The sequence below is a fragment of the Hylaeus anthracinus genome, unplaced genomic scaffold (assembly GCF_026225885.1).
Source record: "Hylaeus anthracinus isolate JK02 unplaced genomic scaffold, UHH_iyHylAnth1.0_haploid 5, whole genome shotgun sequence".
Lineage (NCBI taxonomy): Eukaryota > Metazoa > Arthropoda > Insecta > Hymenoptera > Colletidae > Hylaeus > Hylaeus anthracinus.
The window spans coordinates 9169088-9181628 of NW_026535322.1; the positions used below are offsets into that span (position 1 = coordinate 9169088).

General features: G+C 43.3%; 1 protein-coding gene across 4 annotated transcripts in view; it reads left to right on the top strand.

Moving 5' to 3' along the window:
- LOC128896078 (beta-1-syntrophin) overlaps positions 1–12541 on the top strand; it is a 319965-nt gene that overhangs the window by 266119 nt on the left and 41305 nt on the right. The gene's annotated exons all lie outside the window — the stretch shown is intronic.

Below are 12541 nucleotides of genomic sequence, written 5' to 3' on the forward strand. Positions count from 1 at the left end.
CATGCCGTATTGACAGACTTGTCGGACCGGTTGCCTGTCCGTAGGCGTAAACGTGCCACCTCTTCGCATATTATGTTCTTCCGATACCAGAAGTAAAATTTGTTCAGAATTTCAATACGTACCTTGAATTTCTCGTGCCACCTCTTTGCATATCATGTTTCTCCTGATACCAGAAGTAAAGTTTGGCAAAAATTTCATACGTACCATGTAATCTCCGTGCTACCTCTTTGCATATCATGTTCTTCTAATACCCGGAGTAAAATTTGTTTAGAATTTCGATACGTACCTCGAATTTTTCGTGCCACCTCGCATATGATGTTTCTCCTGATACCAGGAGTAAAATTTGTTCAGAATTTCGATACGTACCTTGAATTTTTCGCGCCACCTCTTCGCATATCATGTTTTCCTGATACCAGGAGTAAAATTCCAGCCAGAATTTCATACGTACCAAATATCCGCTCGTGCTACTTCTTCGCATATCATGTTCTTCTAATACCAGGAGTAAAATTTGTTTAGAATTTCGATACGTACCTTGAATTTCTCGTGTCACCTCCTCGCATATCATGTTTCTCCTGATACCAGGAGTAAAATTTCTTCAGAATTTCGATACGTACCTTGAATTTTTCGTGCCACCTCGCATATTATGTTTCTCCTGATACCAGGAGTAAAATTTGTTCAGAATTTCGATACGTACCTTGAATTTTTCGCGCCACCTCTTCGCATATCATATTTTCCTGATACCAGGAGTAAAATTCCAGCCAGAATTTCATACGTACCAAATATCCGCTCGTGCCTCTCCGCATATCATGTACTCCTGGTACCAGGAGTATAGTTCGGGACAGAATTTGATACGTACCAAGAATTCCCGGTGCCGCCTCTTCGCACATCATATTCTCCTGATACGAATGTGTAAAGCAGTGTTGGTATCAGGAGTACATGATATGTGAGGAGGTTGGCACGAGGAGTATCTGGTAACCTCGTTAGAGTATGTTAGACGGCGTTAGGGGATGTTAAGAGGTGATGGAAGGTGTTAGGGTTTGTGAGGGTATGTTCGAAGTTGTCAGGGAATGTAAGAGGGTGTTAAAGGACATTAAGGGATGTAGGGGGCGTTAAGGGATGTGAGGAGATATTAGAGGTGTTTAGAGATATTTAAAATTTACGTAATTGTTTAGAATAAAATCAGCGTGCATAGTCACGCGAATAACTCGCGTTACGTGAATCGAGCTGTACAAATGTAGTCTGGAGATGTATAGAGAGTATATGGGTAACGGGGAATGGGAAATGGGAAAAGTCCACGTGCGCAGAGAAACTGGGTTATCGGGGGATTTCGACAGGAATTTCTGACGCCGTTTCTCTGCGCTTGTTCGATAATCTTTGATCCACTTTACATTTATACTATCCGTGGATCCTTTCGCGAGGGCGATAAATCAGGATCGGCGGTATCGCGAAATTCGACGAAGTTAGATCGTTCCAGGGAAAAAATCGAAACTTTTTTCTACCATCCCGATACCCGTGGAAAGTAGTTTTCGATTGTTTTCTGAAAATGTCGTACAAGTCTCACGCTGAGAAGCTTTGATTCCGTGTAAGAATCAAAGCTGCACTTTCGGAATAACAGGATTAAAAAGCTGTGCTTGCGAGGTCGACGCCAAGCTGTCTGTCCTGAAAAGCTTGGGAAACAAAAGGTTTCGATTATCGTATTCTCAAGCTGAAGCTTCCGTCTCGAAAGCTCGAAGCTGACCTTAAAATTTATACCAAGACGCCAAAATCTTTAATTTACTCGAGTTCGAGACGAGATCGAAATTTATCTCGTCTCGTGCGTATCACTAATCCTGAACCAAGGGAGCGTCGGTATCGGAGCTACCTAGCCCTGAAGACGCAGAGTACATTTGCGGAACATCGCCGCCAAGACCTAATCGAACGCGACACTCTCCCAGAAGCCGTGAACACCACAAGGAATAGTACCCGCGGAAGCCATAAATCTAAAATCCCCAAAAGCTTCGACTCCGAATATTCCAGGTTAACACTAGCAAGAATATTCGAGAGTGTTCTAATTGGAACCTGCCGGACAAAGGGTTGGTCGAATCTTGCCCCCGAAATTTCCCTGGCTCCTGCAGAGGGAATTCGGGTCGGAAAACACCGAGAGAAGGATGGATGGCGCGCGCACGGGAAAATTATCCCGAGTTTACGAGCGAGCGCGATTAATAATCAGGACGTACGTATGCAAAAGCACGCTCATATGTACAGATTCGAACGGTGGCGCGAAAGTGTGGCCCTTATCCCGACCGCGTTACGTTCCCATAATCCCAGCGACAATACATCACGGGCTCGAGCTTAGATTCCGCACGCGGGGCGCACACGTTCGCGTTGTTTGCGTGCGGGAAGAACCCGCGCCCTCTAATACGCGTGTTCAGCCGTGTAAACGTCGGATACGAAGCGACGCAGCCCTTCGCTGGCATTAAGTATTACGCGGCAAACCCGGGATCTCGTGCTGGAGAGAGAAACGTACGCTGGCGCGAACGATAGAGGGAGATAGGAAGGGAAAGAGAGGGAATTCTCTTCTGTTATTAATCCGCCCCGTCGAGCGACCCAGTTGCCCGGAATTGTTATTTTACGGCCGGCATAAAGATTAGGTGAAATTAGCCCGAATGATTTACCACCACCGGCAGATCTTTTTCGCCGTTCCGCGAAAGATATAGGGCAGATTAGATAGCGGATACGGGCGGGACCGCGTATCGGCCCGTTTCTCGATGAACCAACGAAATCTGCGCTCGTTAAGGCCACTCGGGAGCTTAATTCCGACCGTCCAAGTGACGTTTAAGAGATATTCGCTCGGAGCCGAGAATAAACGACACGGGTAGTTATTAGAATTATCGGAACGAATGTACAGAGGGCGACGGTAACGTTGGCCACGAAATCTAATAACAGTTAAAATATAGTAGTTTCGTATATTAACGCTGAACTTACTGTAGGTGTGATAGAGAAAGAGAGAGAATGCGTTTGACAGAATGCTCGATGTGAACGATCTTCTTTCGATAAGAATTTATATTTAAAACATTTAATATAGTCGTTACATAGTGGTCATATTATTAAAAATCAGCCTGAACACCTACCATTTCTCCACATTACAATGCTTCCAACCTATCGAATGCCACTTTTCCAATATTTCTGTTTCGATGTACTGATTATATTCGATTGTTTCGTGTATTATTGAATTCAGCATTCAATCGAGAAGTCTGCTTCAGTCATTTGGCCATTCGCAATAAAGATAGGTACAACCAAAATGTCGTCAGGTTTACCGTGAACTTGTATCTGAATTCATTTCAAGTTACCCGTAATGAATACACCCAAATGGCTTCGAAGCACGAAGGGTTAATGTCATCTGTCGTTCTCAAGGGAGACTACGGTCGAAAACGTCTACGCCATTATCGCGTCGATGAATAACAAAAATCGCTGGCTCGATAAAGCCCGTTTGAACGCACTGGAGCCGCGGAGCGTGCGTCGAACTGTTTAATAAGTCACAGGCGATGGTTGTTTCCGCTTTCAACGACCGTTTGACGCGAGCAGTCAAGGTTCGCGCGATATCGAGCACGGAATAGTCGCGGTAAACGTCACCGAATGCGAAACGGCCGAAGGTCGAAATAGTAACGAGCTTTGTCCCGTTAAAGGGGCAAACTAGTTGCGGTCCAAGCGATATTCGATGCAAAATAGTCGCGATGGGAATAGCGTCGTACGCAAAGTGGTTGAGGTTTAAACAGCCCTTCTAGGAAGTAGTTATAGCCCTGTAACGGTGGACACGGTGTAAGCGGTATTGCGGAGGAAGTAATCGCGGTCTGTGCAATATTGGACCCCGAAGTGACTGTGACCCGTTTCGAGTAGATTATAACGACGTTCGATTGAGCCGTATTGTGCTCAAAGCGACTGTAAATTTTCTCATGTCGCCTTTGTATCGCCCTGTACACGGAACGGACGGTGAGACGTGTTTAACAGTGAAGGGAAATTGTTTCAACCTCGACTCAACTTTTGGAGTCTGATGTCCAGAATGATTTACGACGGAGACGAGCAGAATAAAGACTCTGTATAGAAGATTTATTTTTATAGTTTCTTTCGCATCCATTGGGTTATGGCAGCATGCAGAGAGACCACTTATGGCCTGATTTTTCTGACAGTCCTACAAAACCACCTCGAGGACTAGCAAAAAATGGGAAAGACTTCGCTTATATAAAGACTCTACATTTAATTATTGTATCATTGCACTAGCTCACGTGTTCGTGTCTTCGATAAATGATAGTATTACAAAGTACGAAACATTAATAACAATTTTTGTAATCCATTTTCAACAGTAATATATTCTATGTCAAACTGTTCAATTTACAACGGACTCTTGGTTTCGTATACGGTTCATATCGACCGCGATGTTTCGCAACATCCCTAGTAATAATTTGATAAATTAATATTAATGCCCCATTTTTAATACTTGAAACGAAGTCGCGTTTGCGAGCCCATGGCTCTTCAAACCCAGCCGTGGAAAATCATTTCCAACCGTTCTGGCGATTCACACGGTCGATTTGCAACCTCGATTCCTCGAAAGCGACGTAATGCCGTGGAACGCGATACTGTCCCGAGCGCGACTCTCATTAAACGCCACTCACCGAACTTCGTAGGCGTCGGCGTCGAAAGTTAAACGAGCGAAACAACCGAGGACGATCTGGTTGCATGTTCCCGCCGCATATACGGGTCGCGCGACAGATGCACAAACGTCTCGGGCTCATTTTAAGTCGATTCCAGAGAATCGTAACATTTACGACCGCACGACACCCCCGCGACCCTTTCCTGTCGGGGCTGAATTGGAGTTTGAAACGTAGCGAACTCGAAACGAACCGGCACTTTGACCTGGTCCATCGTACCCACCACTCTGCCGCGATTTTCCGTCGTTTGCTGTCCTTTGGCCCCCAGTAAACGCGAAATGGGAGTAAAGCGGATTTTATGTGGCTACGAAAATCGATGAAAACCCTACGGCACCGTGTATTTTTATTTCGATGGTGGCTTGTTGCATTGACATTAATCTGTAAAGTTAGATTCACGGTACGTCTCCGTATAAAAAATGATAAATTAATGTTAGAGAGAATTTATCTTATCTGATCACGAGAACGAAGCAATTCGGTAAACACTTACTCGGACCCAATCAACCCCTAGGTACTCTTATTCGTTTATCGTCCCTCGTCGAACTTGTTCGCGAGACCTATATTCCCCAAAATGACAGCAGTCTGACGGACGCGTCTTCAGCTTTTAGCGAAAAAAAAAATGCAGCGAAGCATCCTCCACGTGCACGGGTTCGAGTGCGTAATTCGACGAGCGTCCTCGAATTCCCGCGTGCGTGCGTGTTTTTTCGTCCCTGGCTTCGGAGACGCTCCAGTTAGCTGTCCCAGAATCCCACGAATCGGGACACGGAGTAATTAACATCGCTCGTCGTCGAAACAATCTCTCGACCAGCGGGCGTTCGGGGATTGCTCGAATGGGGGAGGGTCCTCGCATAATCGAAACGTATCGAATATCGCGTTGCCGTCTCGATAATCGCGACTGTCTTGGCCACGGAGACGCAAATCCTCGCCGGGAAACGCTCGTGACATTTTATTGCTATTCGGGAATAATTTATGATCCCTCGTACGGCCACGTTTCTGAGGTAGTTGATAGACAAGGGTGCGGATATCGATTTCAAGTACCGCTGTAGATGAAGAGCATCGGTACCGGGAAGCATGCATACGATATGAGAAACGCCGCGGAACGGCAACATAACAGCATCGCGGTTGAATACGTAACATGCTGGAAACAGGCCACCTTGGCATCTTTGCTATTTTAGGTATCTAGCTACGTCGAGTTAATATTTTACGTGCATACTTTGCAATTAGATAACGCCATCAAACATAATGTCGAAACGTTTAACCCTTTCACTGCGAAGAAATGGGCTCAGAGAAATGTTTATGTTCGTTAAATTAATCATTAAAAAATATCAGCTCATAGAGGACGATGAGACGAAACTTTCTTATATTTACAGTTTATTCATAGGACGCTTAGTTTCGAAAATAAAAATTGAAAAATTAGACGATCGTTCTAGAAATTGAATTTCAGGAAAAAGGTTTGCTAAGTTTTTATTTCTTATCTTTGACTAAACTAAACTAAACTAAACGTCATATGAACAAACTGTAAATATAAAAAAGTTTCGTCTTATCATTACCTAGAAGCTGATATTTTTTTCTAAATTCTAATCTCTACGCCACTCTGAATTTCCAGAAAAAATCGTCCCGTACTCAAGGGGGTCTATCGAATTAAAAACAAATTCTGGAGATTATATTGTACGTAGGCAATGGTTCGGCTCGTTAGTTAAAGTTGCCAAGATGCTTAAAAGGTCTTTACACTGTTTCCAGCGAAACCAGTGTGCGAGGCACAGTGCATTCCAGGGTTCTTGATCAAACTCACCCTTATTTATTCGCGGTTTCCAAAGGGTCGTTACGTTCTCCTCGCGGGGCTTTAACCTCCGTTTATTCGCAACAAATTGCCCGAGGTTTTAATTTTTATGCTTTCGTAGCTGCGAGAAAATGAAAAGCTCGGGCGTATGGGTTTAGCGAATCGAGTTATCGCTGTTGTAATAAATTTTCGGTTGTTTACGGTTCAATTAGACGGTCATTCGCGATAGCGCATACTTCATAATGAGAAGCCCGTTCATCTCCCGCTGGCTCGTAATTCACGATCGTAAATGGAAAGAATCAACGCTTTGTTATTATTACTGCTTTTAATCCGTGATAAGCTCGATGCGGCACGAGCTGCAAGAAAGGCTGTTACACGAGCACGACATCCACTTTCACAACGGTTAAATTAACTGGAGATTGGATAACGACGATTGCTTTTTGTAATTTTCTGTATTTTTCTGATATATTAGGCGAGTGCATTCTGCAGGTTACCTTTATATTGGTATTTGATTTTTCATGTTAATATGACTGGTCAACTTGAGTACAAATAAGTGTCCTCTCGATAGAGGTGTTATGTTTCTAAATCAATTTTCCATTATAAATATGTGCATGAATAAACTTCACACATGTATACATTTACAATTACAATTTTATTTAGAAACATGAAGCACTCATTTAAATTAAACAAATTTCTCTAATAAATATGGGGCTGACTGTATCCCTAATTTGAACATGTATAGTAAAAAAAATAATACTAAAATCACAAGCTTCGTTTTTACTAATCGAAACAGGTTGGACATTTAGGAAACCCCGTAGACGCCCGTGGTATCCGCTATCCCCCTATCGAACATCCCCCAATCAGACATAACATCCTAATGTACCTTCCATTAGGTCAGTTTCGCCATTAAACAGTCCAATGGCTGTCTGTTTCGATCAATGCGCCTCGGGGAAACGCGTTTCCGTCGGATAATGATCGCGGATGCTACCGAAACATTCATGAAAAGCGTGGGTCCAAGCTTTTAAGTAGTAAAGTTTGATAATTGTCAGCCACCGACCCATCTGCTAACGACTCGTCATTCGTGGTACGATATAGGCGGTAGCCGAAAAACGGGCACTTTGTATATTTCGCTGTTCAATTATACCTCTGGATACATGTTACCCCTTTTGTTTCGATCATCGTACACGAACAAAATTAAACATAAGAAAATAGACGTAAAATCCTGTCTTCGAGTTTCTCCTCTATACATCCTAACTAATGTATTATTTTACTAAAAAATTTGAAGAAATTCCTATATATTATCGAAACACGTGTAACTCGGTAGGAGAAGTTTGAAATTTCTTTACGTTCCAAATGTTGCTCGCAGGAAACTCGATTCCTATATCGCTGCCTTGTTTTTCATTACTGCCAGATCTCAGCCTTTTGCTCTTCGTTAAATAAACCAAAGAACGAAAGCAGCTTGGAACGTAGAGGTATAACAAAGAGAACAGTAGGAAAGTACAAACGATATTAGAGCTCTAATAAGAAGAATAACAAGGGAGCTGTATCAGGAGCGGCGACTCCGCCGGAAGAACGTTCGAGAGCCCCGCATTAATTGCTCGTTAATTCGCGACGTCTTCCGCCTCGGAATTGAGACGGACTAATTGTGGAACGGCGGGAACCCTCTCCCTTGAATTTTATCGTCCCCGAGGCATCCTGTTGCCGAGGAATCAGCGGTCGCGAGAAAATTCATCGTTCCTGTTTCGTTTCGCGGGAAGAATGCAATCCCGTCCGGCGACATTCATTTGCACTTTCCAGATTACTTTCCTCGATAATTAACTCTCAATCCGTCCGTCGAGCATCGTTCCCGCGTTACCAGGGAAACCGAGGAGCCACGAAGACTCGAGATGGGAATTTCTCCGACGGATTAATCGACCGTCCTTCATCGACGAAATAATTCCGCTCGAAAAGACGCGACGCGAGTCGGAATCGAAACGCCGGCGACCGAATTCCGCGACTTAGCGATTCACAACAGGTGCGTCGATCGGATACATTGGCTAGAAAATTTATGACAAAGTTATTCGACTCGTCGAAGAGTCGTGCTCGAGAGGTAAATTATATTAACACTCTATGGGCTGAACTTTTTATCTGCAGAAAGCTTGGAAACCATCGATTAGCGTGAATGTTGTTTCAGTGTTGTGCATTAGTTTGTAGCTTTTGAAAAGCTCTTTTATATTTAATTATTAGCTACGTTGCTTTATTCACCGTTTAATTTTTGTTCGCTTTAGTAATATCATGGAAAATTTTAGGATTCGAGTACTTTTACCTCACTACTACAAACAAGAGTTTAAGGCTACCGAAGCAACAAAGAAAATATTATTTTCAGTCTGCATTTAAAAAAACTTGTAACACGATTATTAGGCTATCTAAAGCATATTCGTGAGTCGTGAAAGGTTGAGAAACACTTCTGCGATCGTTCGATCCGATTTTCTCCCAGCTTCGGAAAAATGGATCGAAGAAAGGGCGATCGCGTGACGACGACTCGTAGCCAATTTTCCGAACGACTCTTCGCGGAAGGTTCTCGAGAAAATCTCCGACCGGATGATTGCAATTTTAATGCGGTCCTGCTTCCGTCCCGAACAATTAAGGCGTAATTGAATCGCCGAAGAAAAGTAACTGGACGACGAATTCCCAGAATGTCCAGGAAGGCTAATATTATCGTCGATTAGCCACCGATCCGCTTTCTCCTTGGTACGGGATTATTTGTATCTTCTATTTTCATTTATATTGCCCTCCCCGCCCCCTCTAAGCTTCCATGTGTTATTTTAGCTATCGGTTTAATGGGTCTTGGTATTCTTGGCGCAGTTGAACGTTTAATTAAAATTTACCACCCGTCATAGATTTTTCAGGGCAGCTTTATATAGCTCTACAACTCTATTCACAAACGTAGAATGGACTACATTAAAATAATAAGATGCCACTGGTAATTAATAGGTGAATTTCGAGGTATTCATTCAAGTGTTATCTAAGCTGATTGGGCCATGTTTTGGAAACGGAAGAGCGAAAGTAAGGCTTCCTGTTGTAACTTCTTAATCACATTTAAAGTTCGCGGCTGTGAAAAGTGCCACGGTTGAAAATATAACTAATTTTTCCTGCTGTATTCGGTCAATGTTTGAGGACGAAACGGTTCATTTAAATTTAAAATCTACGTTATCCCATCTCAGGAATTTGTCTTAACTCTTTCGGACCTGACGTTCACAATTGACGACACAAAATTTAAAAATTTCCGACGCTATCGAATGTCCTTATTCGTGCACATGAAGGAAGACCAGTTTTCCTTAGGATTTGTTTTTTTTTAATTGTTTTCCATACTAATTTTAGTCCGAGTTAACCATACAAATTAAATTACATGATTAGAAAAGAAATAATAATTCAGGTCTGAAAGTTAAATAAGAATTTTCAAAAAGCGGAGCTAATCGATTTGAACAGTGAACGACTCACGTGTCCATCTCCCATCGGTATCTCCTCCGATCTCTTTTCCACTGCATCATCCACCTTCCTAGACTCTCCTACTTCTGCAAACATTACCTCAGACAGACGGGTGCATTTCTCGATGCTCCCGTTCCTCTGCAGCGAAATCAGCAGTGTCTTTGACATCTTGAACCCTCCTCCACTGTGCTATCCGCCTTTCCACTCGCCCTCGATCCGGCTAGCTTTCATCTCCCTCCTGTCGCAGTCCTATTATTGTGATTGAATGTGTTCGGAATCAAATATCCAGAGGCGACGTGTGTGCAACACGTTGCACTCGGTCGAACCAAAGGCATGCGGTCGCGTTGTTGCGGCAAATGCCACGCTGTTAATCGCTCGTCGACGAACAAGCGACGCTGGCCGATTGAGTCGCAGGCGGATCTTCGCCTGACGGGGCGATCCATGGTCGATTGGATCCTTCGTCGACCTGAAAGATAACTGACGTTAGAGAAAGAAAACATATTCGCGAGTGGTCCGATGTCACGAATCACGCGTTGAAAGTTTGAGGGTTGATTAGAGTGCTAGAGTATTATTCATTGATAGATCTGATTCGCGCAGTACTACATAAAGAATCTCCAACTTGATATTACGCGAAGAAAAGTTTCAAGTAACAAAGTGAAATTACTCGTTACCTATTAGGTTTAGGGGTAATAAAAGTCCATACATTTTTATTCAGAATTCGATGCTCTATCATATTTATATTGTAGGAGATTAAATGTTGTTTTATTTATAAATGACTAAACTAAACTATTAACAAAACTGAAATAAACAGAATCCGCTCTGCAATCCTACGTCTATTCGCGCCGTCTTTACCCTTCGATCGCTCAACCAGCTCTGTCCGCCACGCTTCTTCTCCTACATACCCTTAAAGTTAAAATCTACCCAGGATTTTTTCCAGGTAGGGGAACCTTGTCCTAGACGACCTCGCCGAGGCGCGCCTGGACAACATCGGCCCAAGTGGCCTGGTCATAAATTAAACTAAACTAAAACTACGTTACAATGTACTTATGCTCATCCTATAGCTAACGCTCTCTCTCTCTCTCACGCACGCGCACACACTCTCACTCCTACAATATTTTACACTACCAGCTTTCCATAATTGATATTCCTCTGGTGAATCTAAATCTTCCACGATATCTACCATGTTCTCGAATCAATTGTGCCTGAGGCGATGATAGCGGCGTGGCGAGGCGTCCAGGAAACAATTAATCGCTTAACTCGTGTTCTTCTTTCCCAACCAGGGAATGAAATATCGAAGTAGCTGGACCGAACTGGTCGAAACGCGCCAGACTATCACGGAGGGGATGCGAACAGGTGCTCTTTCGCAACCCTTTCGGGGTAGCTCTCCAGGTCCCGTAGATGGTGCGCTATTAATTAAAGCGCGAGCCACTATCCATTCTCAAACAGATTGATCGTCCCAGTTGCATCCACAATCTTCGACGTTCACCCTCTACCACCCTCTACGCCACCCCCTGCTACCCTTTAGCTTCCGATTTTCCCGCGTTATTCGCCCGTATACCAGACAGAAGGCCGGAATGGGGATAGTGCATCAGCAATGCTAAGTAAACTGCGGCCATGGATGAGGATCGAGGGTCGACGCGTGGGTGGGGCCAACGTCTGTGTGTACTATAGGGTTGGAACGCGTCACGGGAAGTGTTTTTTTAAGAGACAAGGTGTCTGCAGAGAATATGATTTATCGACGTCGGGAGGGACGGAGGACTTTATTGAGTCGTTGCTGAGACACTCGCCGATTCTTGTATTACAATATTTCATTTACATCTAACCACGTATTACCTCGACAAAATCAGTATGAAAATTAATTCCGTATCTTTGCGTTCGATCGTTTGTAGCTGTCGTTCAAGACAACATGTTTACTTGTCTTTACAATGAATCTGGGTACACTCAGTCCTATTTATATTCATACTCTTTATGTCTACTGAAAACATTTAAATTAAACGATAGGTTTAATGATTTTTACCCAAATAAACTTTACATGCGTACGTGAAAAATTTGTTTCGAAATGTCTAACCTTTCGTTTCATTTCAATTTCTTTGTTAAATATACAGCGTACGAACATTTATGGGGCTGATATAACTTAAGTAAACGAATATGTACACGAGTAAACTTTGCACGTGTATACGAAAAATTTGGAAACACCAAACCTTCCATTTAATTTAAATTTCTTTGTTAGATATAAGAGGTACGAATACTTCTGAGAACATGAGCCAAGTCTCAACCTCTAGGTTACGTAAAATATTAGAAAAAGAAATTTAATATGCATCACGCTCCTGAGAAATATTTACACTCTTTGTTTAAGGGATGTTTTTAGCCGAATACGACACGATCCACGGAAACTTTTCCGTCTCGAAGGGGGATTCCTATCCCAGTGGCAGTTGTCATCGAAGTAGCGACGCCTTATCGATGCTTGGCGACGCCATCGCGACACCGTCGACACGGATTTCCCTGCTCCGTGTCGCGGAACTCGTGAAATCGAGCGAAAGGGAAGTTCTCCCGCTCGTCGTCACCTTGACGCAATCTGCGACGAGAATTGTAAGGTGGAATCGAGCGAAAA